The 17,775-nt window shown below is 43.7% G+C and overlaps 1 protein-coding gene and 1 long non-coding RNA gene across 3 annotated transcripts in view; one reads left to right on the top strand and one right to left on the bottom strand.

Moving 5' to 3' along the window:
- The window catches only part of NR1I2 (nuclear receptor subfamily 1 group I member 2), a 28,149-nt gene extending 12,350 nt beyond the window's left edge, over positions 1-15,799 (bottom strand). For both annotated transcript variants that reach the window (XM_066347575.1, XM_066347574.1), the window contains exon 1: positions 15,510-15,799. The gene's annotated coding sequence lies outside the window, so the exon portion shown is untranslated. The remainder of the gene's footprint in view (positions 1-15,509) is intronic.
- On the top strand, positions 4,536-11,549 carry LOC136379896 (uncharacterized). Its single transcript, XR_010746818.1, has 3 exons — positions 4,536-4,844; positions 7,409-7,562; positions 11,259-11,549. It is a non-coding gene; the product is annotated as an uncharacterized lncRNA (long non-coding RNA).
- Positions 15,800-17,775: the final 1,976 nt, after the last annotated feature.

The following is a 17,775-nucleotide window of genomic DNA, read 5'->3' as shown; positions in this document are numbered from 1 at the left end:
CCAGTCAACCTGGGACATAGGTGAATAACCAAAGAACTCGTACCCATCAGTACAGCTGCGCTCAAAATGTCCACCCAGGCAACTTTCACCTTGATGGTGATTTGAATCCCACCTGGGATGGGCATGAGAATGGGCAGTGGTAATTGGGAGGGAATTGTCCTATTCACCACTCTTCTCAGAAGTCTCTCTAAACACTGACTGCCTGGGCCACCCCAATACAGATGACATTGCCTTTTCTTAAACCAAAATAAAACTTTAATAAATTTTCAACACAAAAATTTCTGTTTCTAATAGCATGGCAGATGAAAGGTGACAGTTTTACCTGTAAGGATGAATTAGAAACTAATCTGTGCCCTGACCTTGGCCATCAAGAAAAGTACAAATAAAATAGGCTGATTGGAAACTTGAACTGAACAGGGATGGTGATGGAGGTGAACTAAACAGAGTGGTGATCATTGTGCAATTTATACATCGAATCATAACATCGTACACTTGAAACTGATATAATTTTCTATGTCAATTATACCTCATTAAAAATTAATGTAATGTTTGAAAAAGGGGATAAGGCAGATACTAAAATGGTCATTAAGAGATATTGAAATTCACAGTGTTCTAGCCTGACCAGGTGGTGGTTCAGTGGATAGAGCATCAGCCTGGCATGCTGAGGACCCATGTTCAAAACCCCAAGGTCGCCAGCTTGAGCATATAGGCTCATCTGGCTTGAGCGCGGGCTCACCAGCTTGATTGAGCACAGGGTCGCTGGCTTGAGCTTGGGATCATAGACATGACCCATGGTCACTGGCTTGAGTTCAAAGGTCACTGGCTTAAAGTCCAAGGTCACTGGCTTGATTCACTCTGCTGGAGCCCCCCACCCTGGTCAAGGCACATATGAGAAAGCAACTGATGAACAATTAAGATGCCGCAACGAAGAATTGATGTTTCTCATCTCCCTTCCTGTCTGTCTGTCCCTCTCTCTCTTTCTCTACACTCACTGAAACTCACAGTGTTCTAGGTTTTTTTGCAAAACATAATTATTATAACATTTATTATTTCACCAAATAAACATTGTTGAGCATTTATCATGTGATAAGTGTATTTATCAGTTTCTGTTACTTTGGGTTCTTTTTCATGTTTTGCAAAAGCTGGAAGTCATTCCTTTAGCAGAAATCCAGGGCCTGTTTAAAATCCTCCAAATGCTCACAGTCAGAAGGTGTGTTCCAAAATCAAAGCCCGTCACAAGAAGGGAAAATTCTATACACGAGGTATTGTTTCACAGTGCACACTGGAGGAAAACAGTCTACCTCAAGTTTTCAGCTTCACTCAGGAGCCATTAGGAATAGTGAAACCTGGGGTTATGGAGATGGCTGGCAGAAATTCTGCACGTAAATGGTCAACTTTGGACAAAGGAAGAGTGAGATGCTGCTCCCTCAGCAATCAACATAAATTCCATTCCCTAGAAGGGAAGCAATACGTAATTACGACAAGATGCCCAGATCACAGGAGCTCGATAGATGACACACACCAAGAAGACAAAAGAAAAGTCTCTGAAGGGACAGAGGAGAGGCATCTACTGAAACTGTCTGATGAATACAATCCTCAATTCCTTAATGAGGAGGGGCTAGAATTAATGCCCTTAATTAATTAAGGATCGCACTCCCTAGCATTGGTATAACTTACACTGTTCTGCCTAAGTTTTCTGTTAAATAAGCAGATGCAGGCACATAGTGTAGCCCATTCTCTGATATCCTTTTAAAGTCCCAGGGAGAGAGCCCTGACAGCTACTCTCCAACGATGTTCCCTAGTAAACCTTACCTCCTGGGAGTCCCACCTTGTGCAGGTCCTCCCACGATGAACATGCAATGGTCTGTGGCTTGCTTTAAGCAATAGAATGTGGGGAACTGACGCTGTATCAGTTCCGGGCTAACCCACAAGAAAGCCTGGTTGCTTCTGCTTTTGCCCTCATGTAAGAAAGTCTGGCTACCCTGCTGGAGTGACCACGCAATGAGACTCCGTCAAGAGAGAGCCCTGAGATGACACCGATGAGAGAGACCAGCTGCCCCAGCCATGCCCACCGAGCTCCGGCGCTGTCAGCGAGCCCTCTTGGACATCTCAACCCGATTAAGCACCCAATTGAGGCCACGGGGAGCAGAACTCCCAGCCGAGCCCTGTCAACACACAAAATCACAAAGGAAATAAGATGGTGGTTGGGATAAGCCAGTAAGTCTTGGAGAGACTTGTTACATGGCAAGAGGTGATGGAAACAGAACCCCTGGAGCTTAGTTAGAAATAGATCTGGTTTGGAGTGGGTGGGGGTGCTAGCCGACACCCACAGTTCTGATCCTGCTCCACTCCGACATCCGCTCTCCTTATAAAATGGTGTTCTGTGGGCAGGAAAATTACAGTGACTGGGTGACTGGTATGTGCCAGGCATGTCTCTCTTTCATGTGAATTTAACACGACCAGTAAGACACGCAGATTCGGTGGAAGCCACCTGTGTTTTCTCTGAGGCTCGCACTGCTCCTCACTGTGCATGGTGTCTGTAAAATCGCTGACGGAGGGTTGGCACGCCCACCTGCCCTATTGCGGGAAAGTGAATCCTTCTTCAGTGAGGCCATTGTAAAAATAATTAATTGTAAAATCCAGTATTTAGGCTGAATACCAAAAACAGAATATATTCTCAGCAAGGAGGAGCCATCAGTAGAAGGATGAAGAGATGAATGAACGTTGTGTTTGTACGTGACTAAGGCTCGCTGCACGCGAGTGCTCACATCCCCACCCCTCTGAGCGGGGGATGAGCTGATGACATTGCTCAGCTTGTAGGAAGTGCAGCCAGAACGTGAACCCAGGTCAGTCCGACTCTCAAACCTGTGTTCTCAATTCAACACGATGCTGCTCTGTTTCTGAGCGGATGGGCCATTTATTAAACCGCCTTCATTTCTCTTACACTTTTCCTAGGTGGTGCATTTCAAACAGAAGCCTCCGTGTCCTGTGATTCCTCTCCTGTAGCTCTCTGTTCTTGGGCAGAAAGTGATTCCCTAAGTTCCTGCCATCTCGATGCCGGTGTTTGCAGAAGGGACCAACGAACCTTGCTACCACTCTCATCACACCCAGGGACGTCTTGCCTCACGTCAGAGAAATAGTCAAGGTCGTTGTGCCTGTCCCCTGGATCCTGGCCCATTGCAGGGAGGCTTCATCTATCAATATATTCCACACCCTTGACTTTCTAAGCAGAAGCTGATGTATGTGCATGACCGTGTGTCTAAAAGGACCAGCAGTTTTTTCCGGGGCTCATGATGCCTGGTTTTTACTGATTCAGTGGTTGTTGGCCCTTGTATTTTAGTCATTGTTCATTTTGGAGGCTGTTCCTTTTGTTTCCCTCCAGCGAAGGCCTTTGACTAAGTCCTTGAAAATACCCGCTTTGGCCTAGTCACAGGGATCTCTGCAAAGTTTTGGGGTGAGCTACCCATTCTGGGGGTGATACTGTGTGCTGCCTAAGAAATCATTGAAACTGCTGGGGCTCAGTCCTGTGTGCATGGAGCAGTGGTCTTGCCAGGCTGACATCTATGTATATGCAGCTGCTGCATGTGATAAGAGCCCCAAACCCCCAATTATAGTACAGAGAAGGGAGGTCCTCCATGAATGACACACATAAATACATGGAATGACTAATTGTGACTGAGCAGGACCCAGTTGTTCCATAGCCTCTTGGACATCAGAGGACTTTGTCTTGTGTTCCCTCGGGCTGGGGATGTAGTGGGCATTGTCCTGCTCTCGCTGTCAAGTGACCTGCCACTGACCTTGAACTTGCTCTATTCACCAACTTCTCTGGCACTCAGGATCCTCATAAATAAAATGGAAGCTGCTGAAGAGGCCACCATGGCCACGGGCATGCAGAGGAAGAGGGGAATGCGCTGTGATGGGGGCGGGGTGGGGGTGGGAGCTGCCGCAGGGGCGGATGTGCAGGTGAAAAGTGAAGGGAGAGGAGGCTGCAGAGGAACTGCGGGGGCGGGGCCCCTCAGAAGCCAGCGCAGAGGGGACCCCCCAGGAGGACAGCAGGCACTTCAGGGAAGACACATTTATTTGAATTTGGAGAGAAAGGAAGAGTGGTGCGCCCTGAGACGTCGTGGAGGGAAAATCGAAAGAAAACATTCTGTTCCGGAAGGAGCAAGGATCCCCAGGAGGAAGAGGAGAGGAGAGGAATGGGGCTGGGAGTTCGGGCGGGGGAGCCGACAGTGCTGACGGAGGGAGCAAGGAAAGGCTTGCAGCGGCAGCCTTGACGACGAGAACCAGATCGAACACCATGCGGGGCTGGGACCAGCAGAAAAGGACAATAGGAGGCCCACGCAGGGACTTGCAGTGTGCTCCCGCGCGGTGCTGGCAGAGGACTCGGCAATCTCAGGTTCCAAAAAGGCGGGATGAGACTGTGCTTCAGGTCCCTTCTGCCCCCCCCACCCACCCCCATAGAGATGGCAGGAGCCTAGGATCTTAGGGAACCGCTTCCTGCCCGAGAACAGAGAGCCACACGGAAGGAACCACACAACATGGAGGACTCTGAAATGCACCACCCAGGATTCACTTTTCTGGAATACGAGAGGTGGGCGTGCCAACCCTCCGTCAGCGATTTTACAGACACCACGCACAGTGAGGAGCAGCGTGAGCCTCGGAGAAAACACAGCTGGCCTCCTTCCATCGAGTCTGCATGTCTAATTGGTCATATTAAATTCACATGAAAGAGAGACTCACTGACACGGGACAGATGGCTGATCATGACTACGAACTAGAAAAAGATCAGAAACACGTGTGTATCTGCACACTCCTCCCTCTGCAGAAGGAACGTGTGAAAGGTAAGGACGAAAAGGAAGGTGTTGGGAAGAGACTCCGCGTCCTGGTGAGAGCTCACTCTCGAGGGTGGGAAGTGATCACTGCTAACCTTTGGGGTCAAGAGTTTAGAGACTGTGAGGACTCAGGTGAGTGGCACTGCGGGTAAATGCAGGCCAACAGGCCAGAAATGGGGTGTAGACTGGGAGGTTGTCATCTCCGTTGCAGGAAAGAAGAAAATACCCAGTAAGAGGTTCAAGCTACTGCCTGTTAGGCTGCCGGGTTTAGCAGAGAGGGCTGGGGAGGGGGAAATTCTCACTGAGAGCTGGGAACGCAAAATGCCAGAAGGGAAATGATGGGCAGGAGAGAAGGCCTCTTCAAGGCTGAGAGGCAGAGAGAGAGAACTAGGGGAGGGAGAACGGAGAGTTGTAGTTTAGAAATTGTCAAGAGCAGAGGGAAAGAAGCTCAAGCGAAAGTGAGGGACTGGCCTAGAACAGACGCTCAAGCGGTGGTGGGGAGGCAGCATTAAGACAGGAAAAGCGCAGATCAAATGGGGCCTGAAAGAAACCACAGGTTGGGAGTGTCTTCCAGGGCAGGGCAGCTGCAGGTTAATGCTGAGGCCAGAACTGAATCCTGGAGGGCAAGGAAGACAGACTGCAGTGTCGTGGCCACAAACAACGGAGAAATGGCTGACTGGTGTACGGAAGAGAATCGCAGCACTTCCCAATGTAGATTTAAGTTCCCAGACTAACGGTTCAGGGACTACTACATCACCCCCTCTTTCGCACCATTGGCCACCCCCAGGCATGAGGCACACATAAGGCTTGTCTGTTATTTGGGGCTTCCCTTCATGCTGCACTCTCTAAGGTCACAGACAGAGGAGGGTCACTGGGTCAAACACTCTGTCCTCTACTTCCACTCATGCCTAGCTCCCTTGATGGCCTGTGAGCCATGCCAGCCAACAGCAGACTCACTACTGTGGGGGTGGGAGACATTTCTCAAGCTCTCAGTTTGGTTATTGGGAGAGTAGAGGTGCCCTTAATCAGCTTACATGGGGCCTGAAGCTTATACAATTGAGGAATTCTTCTTTAAGAAAAAGAATACTACATTACAACTACAGCCCTGGCCAGATAGCTCAGTTGGTTAGAGCGTCATCCCAAATCCCAAAGGTTGCTGGTTCGAACCCTGGTCACATACAGGAACAGACCAATGTTCCTGTCTCTCTCTTTCCCTTCCTCTCTTGCTAAAATCAATAAATAAACATTTTTAAAAATTACAAATACTAGTTAGGTACCAAAGAGAATATGCATTTTCAGAAAGAATTTTAAAAATCACAATAAATTACAAATATTAGAAAGGACAAGTAAGAAACATCACAAAACTCAGAAAAATAGCGTAACATTTTAATTAATGAGTTGCCTGACACACCTGTATAATATCTTTGTCTATTTGTGGGGGACAGAATAATGGCCCTCAAAGATAGCTCAACTGGAACATGTGAATATGTTTCCTCATATGGCAAAAGGGTTTTTGCAGATGTGATTAATGACACAGACCTTGAGATGAGAAAATTATTCAGAAATACCCAGGTGGGCTTAATCCAATCACTCAAATCCTTAAAATCAGAGAAACTCTCCTGCGTTTGGTTAGGGAAAGAGATGATACGATGATAAAGGGATAGCTACTATTGCTGACTTTTAAGATGAAGGAAGGGACCATAAACCAAAAATGCAGGTGGCATCTGGAAGCTGGAAAAATCAAGGAAGCAGATTCTCCCCTAGAGTTTCTAGAAGGAACTAACCAGAAACACCTTGATTTTAGCCCCACGACACTGATTTTGGACTTTGGACACCCAGAACTGTAAGGCACAAATTTTGTATTGTTTCAGTCACCAAGAATATGGTACTATTGCGGCAGCAACAGAAAACAAATTGTACTTCTCATGTAACAATGATTTTATTAAAGGTCATTTTTATATAAAGAACAGAAATATAAAATCTTTCTTTTACCATTGTTTTTTAAATTTTATTTATTTATTTATATCAAGTGAGAGGCAGGGAGGCGGAGAGACAGACTCCCGCATGTGCCTCGACTGAGATTCACCCAGCAATCCCGGTTTGGGGCTGATGTTCTGCCCATCTGGGGCCACTGCTCTGTTGCTTAGCAATCAAGCTATTTTAACACCTGAGGCTAGGCTATGGATCCATCCTCAGTGCCAAGGGCCAACTTGTTCATTCAAGCCATGGCTTCAGGAGAGGAAGAGAGAGAGAAAGAGAGAGGGTGGGGGAGTGATAGTGAGCAGATGGGCATTTCTCCTGTGTGCCCTGAGCAGGAATGGAGCTCAGGACTGCCACATGCCGGGATGACACTCTACCACTGAACCAACTGGCCAGGGCCTCCTTTACCATGTCAAAATTTGTTTTTTTTATGTGATAATGGAGAAACATTTTATCTTCACATTTGTGGAGGATTGTTGTCAAGAAAGAAGGCCTCTATCATGATTCTGTCACCTAAATATTCCTATCTGGAAAAATTCGTCATAGATTGAGTTCTGGCCCAACACATTTTAAACCTCGTTTCTTTCCTCCAGTCTAGACAGGGTGTGGTGATACTGTGACACACCACATGCCATGCATCTTCCTGTCCTGATGGTGGATGAGAAGGTACAATGGGGCACACCTGGAACCTGTTTCTACTCTGATGGCTAGCAGGAATGACCTCTACATGCAAGTGACTGCAGCCATGTGAAAACATCCTATGTATATGGTGTATATGAAGTATATGATACATATTTTTTTATTAACTGAGCACCACTTGCCAACAAGCGTATGATAAGCTACTCACCAGCACTAATCATTAGGGAAATGCAAGTCAAAATCACACTGAGACTTCGCCTTACACACATTAGGATGGCCATTGTCACAAAAGTAGAAAACAAGTGTTGGCAAGTATGTGGGAAAATTGGAACCCTTGTGCACTGTTGGTGGGAAAATAAAATGGTGGAACTACTATGGAAAAACAGTATGGTGGTTCCTCAAAATATTTATAATACAGTTACTATATGATCTAGCAATTTTACTTCTGGGTATATATCCAGAATAATTGAAAACAGGGTCTCAAAAAGATATCTGTATGCTCATGTTCACAGCAACATCTACTATAGCCAAAAGGTGGAAGCAACCAAAATGTAATCAACAGATGAATGGATAAACAAAATCTAGTATAGCTATACAGATGGTATATACATATGATGGACTATTTTCAGCCTTGAAAAGGAAGGTAATTCTGACACATGCTAAACACACAATGGACAATATTACACAGTGGATAAACCCGCCAGGATATTATGCTAAGGGAAATAAGTCATTTACAAAAAAGACAAATACTGTGTGATTTCACTTATATGTGATATCTAGGATAGTCAAACTCATAGAACAGAAAGGAGAGTGGGGGCGACGTATAGCATGATAGTATAGTTAATAATACAGCATTAAATACTTGAAAGTTGAGAATAAATCTTAAGCATTCTCAGCACACACACAAAGAGTTGACCACATTCACTGTGTAGAGTGATAGTGTTAATTATCTTGACCTTGGTGGCTGGCCTGTGGTGGCACAATGGATAAAGGGTTGGCCTGGAATGGGGAGGTTGACTGAAATCCCGGGCTTGCCTAGTCAAGGCACATGTGAGAAGCAACTACTACAAGTTGGTGCCTCCTGCTCCCCCCCACACACACCTCTCTCTCTCAAATCAATAAATAAAAATCTTGAAAAAAATCAGTAAGTATCTTGACCTTGGTAATTCTTCTATAATGTATATCAATATCAAATCACATGTACTTTTAAAATATATACAATTATATTTATAACTATTTCTCAACAGTGTTTTTAAGAAATGTAAAAGATGGTTGCCAGGAGCTGTGGGGGGAGGAATGTGTTATTGTTTAATGGTATAGAGCTTCAGTGTTATGAGCTATAAAGGTGTGGAGATCAGCTGTACAACAATATGAATATACGTAACATTACTGAATTATACACTTAAAAATGGTTCAGATGGTAAATTTTATATTTTACCACAATTAAAAAAATAACACCACTTGCAACTACATAAATATTGATCAAATATTTTAAGACTATTAGAAGCGGAGCCAAAGTATTAGAGCAGAGGTCCCCAAACTTTTTACACAGGGGGCCAGTTCACTGTCCCTCAGACCATTGGAGGGCCGGACTATAAAAAAAACAACTATGAATAAATCCTTATGCACACTGCACATATCTTATTTTAAAGTAAAAAAACAAAACGAGAACAAATACAATATTTAAAATAAAGACCAAGTAAATTTAAATCAACAAACTGACCAGTATTTCAATGGGAACTAGGCTCCTCTCACTGACCACCAATGAAAGAGGTGCCCCTTTCGGAAGTGCGGCGGGGCCGGATAGATGGCCTCAGGGGGCCACATGTGGCCCGCGGGCCGTAGTTTGGGGACCCCTGGTATTAGAGTGCTGTGAGTGCCCACGTCTCATCTGGCCTCACGCAGGAGCCTCCGGTGGGCTGGACACGGCGCCAGGAGAGCTGGGAGGCAGCAGAGGCCACGAGGCAGGGAAAGGAAAGTAGCCACAGTAGTTAAAAGCACTACTGTGAGGAGGAAAGAGATGACCAGGTCAGTGAATCTGCATTTGATCCCAAATGACCTTAGTTTCTGAGCCACATGTTAATCTCTGTGATGCCCGGTCTGTGGCCGTGATTGACTATGGCCTTCCTCTCTGCCGTGTCAGCTCAGAATTCCCCCTGCTTAAGGTCACCAGAGCTGCTGAAGACCCAAGACAGGGATTCTCCAACTTGGCTGTGCATACCCATCACCTGGGGAGAGGCTCAAGTGCACACTCCAGCCCCTAGGTCTGTGGTGGGCCTGTGCTCCCTGGCCCCTCTGACAAGCTCAATTCTCTGGTCTGCAGTGCCCACCTGGAGTAGCAAGGACCTACAAATCCAAAGAGCCCAGCCAGAAAATGGGCCATACACAAAAAGGATGAGGAAGATGATCAAATGGTGAGCAGAGGATGCAGCAAGAAAAACATCTTGAGGACCCAGAAAATAGAAGTAGTGACCACACTGGCATGTGCAGTGACTGGCGTCACAAGCTGTTGTTTAAAGTCAATATACATTTGAGAGTGAGAGAGACAGCCCCTTTGCAGGAAAAGGGTGTGTGGAGGAGATGCATGTAACATTTAATCTTCAAATGAGTCTAGTCAATAGGCTTTGGACCCAGGTTACCGAGATTATGGGAAGGAAAAAGTGGGCAATTTGGAGTTGAAGCAACAAGAGTCTAAGTGAAAAGGGAAGAATGGTAGAAAAATCATACTTTTAATGATAGAAATTATTGGAAACAGCAAGATTATAATATATATTTATATACATAGATATATGTTTTATATATATGTCACGAGTCTATACATGGTATATACATAATGTGTATATTTTATAATATGTATATACCTATACACAAATGCATATATGTATCTGTGTAGCAGAACTTCTTTATACATATATATATGAGGATAAAGAGAAAAAACCGGTAAAGGGAAATAATATAAGAATTGAATTTCTAGAAGTCAACAGTGAGGCTTATAAAACTGTTGGCTTTGTTCGAAGAAGGAAGAAGCTTGGTTTATTTATCAGCTCGCATTACACAGGTTCTGATGTTTACAAAATGTTTTTCAAAATCATCTCCTTGCAAGCCGCCCGTGAGGTAGACAGAGCAGACCCCTCCCCAGGGTAACAGGGTGGGGCAGGTCTTATTTTCCCTTTCACAATGAGAAAACTGGGCCTTTGAGGTTGCCAAGGTCAGAGGCAATAGTGATAGAATCTCTTTCCCCCACCCCCTTTATTCTGGTTCTTTCTGTAGGGCAGGCAAATAGATAAGTTATGTAAATTGAATTATTTTTACAAAAGTCATGAGGATCAAATAAGATCATACATTTCTTTTTGAAATGGATCAAATATTGCAAACAAAAGTCTCCCCCTCCTAAATGGGCATGGGAAAGGTGCCCAGAGGGAACTGAGAGAGCAAACCCACACTGTAAAAATTCAAATACGAGAGGCCAGCTGTTATCTTCAGGCGGCCATAAATGAAAGTTGGCTTTTGTGTTTCCCAGGTTGCAATCATCAGTTCCAAGAGGTCAGAAAGTTCATTCCTAGACATGGATCAGGCTTGAGAGCTGAGATCAGCCCAAGTCAAAAGTACACCCTGTACCCTGTTCCAATATTTAACAGGGTGCAACGACCTCTGATTTAACCGCCTATCTCTACGTGCGTGTGCAGTACTCTTATTGCCGATGGCTTTGTAGTGTGACTCTTCATTTGGAATTCTGGGGACTCAGAAGAATTGTTTCATATTTACATAAGAGATTTGAACATGTATCCTCATCTTAATTTTCAGTTGGATCATCGGTTTGTTATTTCAACATTTCACAGAAGTTCCGGAGGTATGTCAGATGGATGAGCAGGTATGGGATTGCAGTTCCCCTTCAACTCACACCACCTGGAAGGCCCCTATAGACCGGAAGAGTCCTGCACACATTTCTGTGTCTTTCCCAGGCTGTGACCAGGGCACAAACCCAGCCCCAAAGAATCCTGTAGACACGTCTCCAAGAAATATGGGTTCATAGCATGTAATAAAAATGGATTAAAATCATGAACATGGCAAGAATACCTCAGACTTCTAATTAGGAATGATACCCACATAACTCTATATCAGCCCTGAGACTATTCTTTCTCATGGCTATCACTCAGAATTGTGTTAGAAGGCCAAGAAAAAGCAATAAGACCAATATGTATAGATAGGATGTGTCAAGATTAGAAAGAAAAAAAAATTTTTTATATACTTTTCTACCAAGAAATTTCAAAGGAATCAACTGATAAACTCTTACAACTATTAAGAGAATTCTGTAAGGTGACCAAACAAAATATCAAAAACACAAAATAGACTTTTTAATTATCAATTAAAAAAATCAATTAGAATAGTAAAGCTATAATGGAATTTGGCTCAGGAATCAAAACTAACCACAGAAAAACAAGAGTATCAGAAACAAACATGTAAAAGACCATCCAACTGAAATACATGATAGATAGAGGTGACATTTCAAATAAAAGGGTAAAGGACAGACTTTTCAATAAATGTTATTGAAATAATTCATAGAAATCAGTTCCAAGTAGACTAAAGACCTATTTTTTAAATGATAAAAATATTAGAAGAGAGTAAACCAAAATATCATCAGAAACGTGGATGTTGCAAATGCTTTCTTAAATAAGACCCAAAAAGCAAAATCCATAAAGGAGAAAATTAATAACTTCAACTTTATCAAAATAACAATAGCATAACAATAACAGTAAATACTTCTGTGAACTTTTAAACAAAGTTAAAAAACAAATTACAGACTTAAAATATTTATTATATGTACACCAAAGAATTAGTATTAAGAATATGAGGCCCTGGCAGGTTGGCTCAGCAGTAGAGTGTTAGCCCAGCATGTGGAAGTCCTGGGCTTGATTCCCAGTCAGGGCACATAGGAGAAGCAACCATCTGCTTCTCCCCCCCCCCCCCCACATTCCCCTCCTTCAGCCATGGCTCGAATGTTTTGAGTAAAGTTGGCCCCAGGTACTGAGGACGGCTCCATGACCTCGCCTCAGGCACTAAAATAGCTTGGGTTGCCGAGCAATGAAGCAGTGTCCCAGACAGAGCATCGCCTGGTAGGGGGCTTGCCAGGTGAATCCCAGTCAGGGTGCATGTGGGAGTCAGTCTCTGGCTACCCGCCTCTCACTTAATTGAAAAAAAAAAAGAATAAATATTAAACTCCTACAAGTGAATCGGGAAAGATAACCCAATATAAAATGATCTAAGGATATGAGTAAGCAGTTAAGAAGAGGAAATATAATAGCCAAGAATTACAGAAACAGATGGCCAAGAATTGTATAAAATTGCCCAACTTCATTAGTGATTATGGGTTGTCTTGTGCCCCCCAGTACTTCAGAATGTGACTATATTTAGAGGTAAGGCCTTTAAAGAGGTAATTATGCCCAAATGGGTAACGAGGGTGGGTTCTAATCCAATATGACTGGTGTCCTTGGAAGAGGAGAAAATAGGAGCACAGAGACACCAGGGATGCACTCACACAGAAGAGAGGCCATGTGAGGACATAGGAAGAAGACAGCCACCTGCAAGCGAAGGACAGAGGCCTCAGAAGAAATAAAAACTGCTGACACCTTCATCTTGGACTTCCAGCCTCTAGAACTGTGCGAAAATAAATTGCTATTGTTTAAGCCACCCAGTCTGTGGTATTTTATTATGGCAGCCCCGGAAAGCTAGTCTATTAGTAATCAGGGAAATTTAAGTATTTTAAAAATGAGTTACTGTTTTCATTCATCCAATTGGAAAAGTAATTAAATGTTTAATGAATAGCAAGCTTCAATGTGTGAAGGAACATTAACTATCATTCTCCGTTGGTAGGAGTATAAATTGGTCCAGACACTGTGGAGGGCCATTTAACAGTATCAAAAATTAAAATTCACTTGTCTCAGAATGTAGTTGATCTACTCAACTTCCCAGTACATCCTCTAGGAAAACACTTGCTCATGGGCACAAGCAGGCATGTATACTGAGGATCATTGTAACATTATGGTAAAAGTGCAATATTAGAAACAGCTTATATATCTATCAAAAAGAAAATAGCTAAATAAAAGGATTGTACTCTGTGGCATACCATGTAGCAGTTAAAACTGAGATAGAGCTATGTATAAATCTGGAGAGTCTCCATAGGAATGTGGATATGGACAGTCTGTTGAGTGGAAAAACAGAATGAGAATATGGCAACAGCTAGTCATATTAGTACTGAATACAAATGAGGCCATCCAGCAATAAATACACCAAACTGGTTATAGGAGTTACTTTTGGAAGAGGAGGATATTAGCATTGACAGGAAGGCAAAAGGACAATTTAGCTTTATCTCTACTGCTTTTTCATTTTTATAGGGAGCATATAAATTTATAATTTCAAAAATCTATTACATACTAACAATAATCTAGTCAGTTTTGTGGTTATCCATAATGTTTATTCCACAGTAATTGAGGAACAGGGTAGGTTATAGCTTGAGACTAGGAGTTGGCAAACTTTTTCTGTAAAAGGCCAGAGGGTTAATATTTTATGTTTTGGTAGCTACACTGTCTTTTGCAACTATTGAATTCTGCCGTTGTAGAGCAAAAGCAGCTATAGATAATACATAATGAATGAGCATGGCTGTGTTCTAATAAAACTTTATTTATAAAAAAAGCTGGTAGGCCAGATTTGGTCTGTGAGCCATAGTTTGCAACTCCTTAACTTAGACTATTTATTATACAACTAAAATTTTAAGTTACTTGTTTATTATATTTCAATATTATTTTACTTATTTTTATTTTATATTAGCATATTTATTTATATTATTATACTATTAGTTGCTATATAATAAAAATTTTTAAAGGAAATAAGAATAATTGTTAACAAGATCTGTTGGTACCGAATTCTCTCATTCGCAACTTCTTGTTGTTTTGAAAAAAATTTTTAATTGATTTTAGAGAGAAAGGAAGGAGTAGAGAGAAGATGAAAGAGAAACATCAATCTGTTCCTATATGCGCCCTCACCAGGGATCAAACCAGCAACCTCTTCGCTTTTGGGATGAAGCTCTAACCAACTGAGCCATCTAGCCAGGGACTAAAATGTTTTAAATAAACATTTTGGGGGTGTGGTAAAGTTATTTTTTCTATTAACCAACTAATTAAATAAGTAATAACCTCTGGGGCCTTGCTTAGAATATTTTAGACGCTGGTCATATCATGAGACCAAACACTCACCCCAGTGGAGAAAATTCAGTCACCTTGGTCATGTTGTTGGTGACTATTGACCTTCCCATCAGCAGCAGAGTGCATAACCACCCATGTGGGAGGGGGTGGCGCCTGCCACAGCTGATTCACTGAGTGAAACTTCGGTGAACTCAGAGTTGCGCATCCAATGCAGAGTTGCCCCTCAAAGCAAAGCATCTGGCCATAGTCTGTCACAGGCTGGGCTGCGATGTGGGGCGACAGAGGACTTGGTAGAGCTCAGCACAAATAGGAGAGGCTCGGTTCTGTGGGACAGAGTGCCTCTCCTCAAAACCCGAGGTAGAAAACTCACTGGTCCAAAGCCACCTCAGCCCCAAGGGTGCGGCAGAGCCTCTGAGGGGCCCCTCGCGGAGGTGTTCAGGTCCTGTGACTGTCACGCTACTATCTCCCAGCCCTGGTCCCCAGCAGGTTGAGAAAAGCCAGAGCTGAGTGGTTCCCAGCTCCCCCAGCCCCCGCCCTGGTATATTCTGGGTCAGGAGACTCCAACTCTGCAACAGAGAGGGGCTGATTGTATGTATGACTCATGGCAGCTCATGCAGGAGTTCTCTGGGAGGCCAGTGCAGGGTCAGGGGGCATCGTTAATGGGACTCAGTATTATGTGACTGTCTCCATGGTCTCTTACATCCTGGAAATGTGGGCAGCGACAAGGCCAACATGATACACAACCCACTGTGACGCTGACCGCAAACATAATATATATACACTTGTGTTCCCACACTTATTTTGTATGGAGCTGAAGGACAGTCTGCCCCCCAAAAAAGAGAAAGAAAAACCGTACCTGCTTGGTGGTAACGTCTTTGCTGTGACTTCTACTTTTCGGTCCACTTTGAATAAACAAGAACCAAGGATCAATCAGAACATCAAGATCCCCGTTAGTTTAGTTTAGTTGTCTCCCTTTGGCAGGTGAACACTCCCCTTTGCAGGGAGAACCCGAGGCTCCGGTGGAAGTCAAGGCCGTGCTTCCTCTTTCTCGTCCTAGTCCTAGGTTATTATTCCCCAGAATATGAGCCAATCTTGTCTCTCACCTACATTTCAGTCCAGGTCAGATGTGGCTCTAAGTGGCGCCCATCTGGCACTCCTAGGTCCCAAGTCCAGCACTCCAACTAGCAAAGGAACAGATTACCGTATTTACTCTCGTTATGTGCCCCCACTTTTTTTTCTCTCTCTGGTCTTCACTGTAAAACGCAGGATGAAGGTAGAAACATTGCCAGTATCTGCTTTGCCTAATTAGTTCTGAGCAAATGTTGTGCTTCTGGGGGTTTCTGAACTTTAGCCACTGGGGCAAACTTCTTTTAAACTTAGATCTCTTAATAATTATTTCCTTTGTGTAAGCCACCTTCCTGAATACTGCCACTTGACGTGAATAAGCACAGTATTGGATTCCGGTGGTGCCTGTGAGGGCGCACGTGTGTTTAGAGAGAGACAGGCACAGAGGAACAGGGAAAGCATGTGAGATGAGGGGACGGAGCACATTCACGGGAGTATGACCTGCAGCTGCACCCCAGCACAGCTGGCCCCCCAGATGCAGGGCGCAGGGACCTGGGGGAAAGCTTTGAAGGGCCCTTTCCTCCTCCAAGTGCCTCACTCACTGGCTCATCAGCTCACTGGTAGCCAAGTCCTTGTTCCGGCAGCAGTGGGTTTCACAAGATAGATTTCTTTTGCTTTGTTTTAAAGGGTGCTTTATGGCAGGTGAGAGGAGTGGCCTAGACGTACACTTCAGACAACAAACAGTGAAGCTGGTTCGTCTGTCCATCCGCAGGGTCGTCTGCCACAAGAGGAGGGAGAGACTGGCTAGATAGCTGGGAAAGAGAATTAGGGATTTCCAAAAAGTTATCACAGCACTCTTCATGTGAAAAGTTGGACTTCCTTACACTAATTTTCTGATTTAAATTGTTTTTGTTTTGAATTATATCTTTTAATTCAGCCCTCCTAGTGAGAAAGGCAAGACTACCAGTCAGGGCACACACAAGAATCAACCAATGAATGCATAAATAAGTAGAACTACAAATCGATGTTTCTCTCTTTCTCTCTTCCCTTTCCTTTTTTTCCTAAAATAAATAAATTAAAAAAAAATAAGATAATAAATTGGTTTCTTCTCTTCTACTCAATTTGCCCCTCCCATGAGGTGAGAAGGATTTGAAGTGGGGACTTCCTACGGGGTCAACATCTCTCAAGTGGTCACTTGTTTGCCCTTTGCCACCAAATGCAGAAAGGCAGAGGGCTCACACAACTCGTTGCCAGTAGTGGTGACTGGAACCCGTGGTCATGGGCCTCCTATTTTCAGTCAAGTCTCTGACTGTCCACAGGCATTTCTGCTAGGGCTGGGTGGCATTAGATTATAAATCCCACAGGTTGGGAGGTTGACTTTGGCCTTGGGCAGAGAGGACCTAGAAAAAGTGAAATACTAGATTTGAGTCCCAGGGAAAAAAGCCTGTATATTGTACTTGAGGGCTCTCTGCTAGGGTTGGTGGCTTCTCTGGTACCCTGAAAACTATGCCCAGAAGGCCATGATCACAGCCACGGGGGATGTGAAGGCCGAAAAGGTTAGAAACTCATCCCAGGAAACTTACGTTTCCAAGATTTAAAGTAGGCCTTTCTAGGAGCACAGAGAATTTTTAAGACAGTGAAAATATTCTTGCATGATATTATAATGGTAGATTCATATCATTATACATTTATGTGAGCCCATAGAATGTCCAACCCCAAGAGTAAATGTAGTATCAACTTTGGGTGATTATAATGTGCTACTGTAGTTTCATCGGTTGTAACAAATGTTCTGCTCTGGTGGGGGACGTTGATATGGGGAAGCTGCATATGTGTGGAGGCAGGAAGTATGTGGGGAATCTAGTACTTTCCTCTCAATTTTGTTGTAAACCTAAAACTGCTCTTTAAAAAAAAGTCTTAAAATTAAAAGTAGGCACTTTTGTAAAAACAAGCATTTCTGTGTCCAGATAAAAGGCAGGATCCAGCTCAGGGAGGACAGCTTGCCAGAAGCCCTTGGATCATGGATAAAATACAGAGATTTCATCATCTCTCAAATCTTT

Source organism: Saccopteryx leptura, chromosome 8, assembly GCF_036850995.1.
Source record: "Saccopteryx leptura isolate mSacLep1 chromosome 8, mSacLep1_pri_phased_curated, whole genome shotgun sequence".
NCBI lineage: Eukaryota > Metazoa > Chordata > Mammalia > Chiroptera > Emballonuridae > Saccopteryx > Saccopteryx leptura.
The sequence above is the reverse complement of the archived record's forward strand: the minus strand, read 5'-3'. Positions and strand labels throughout refer to the sequence as shown.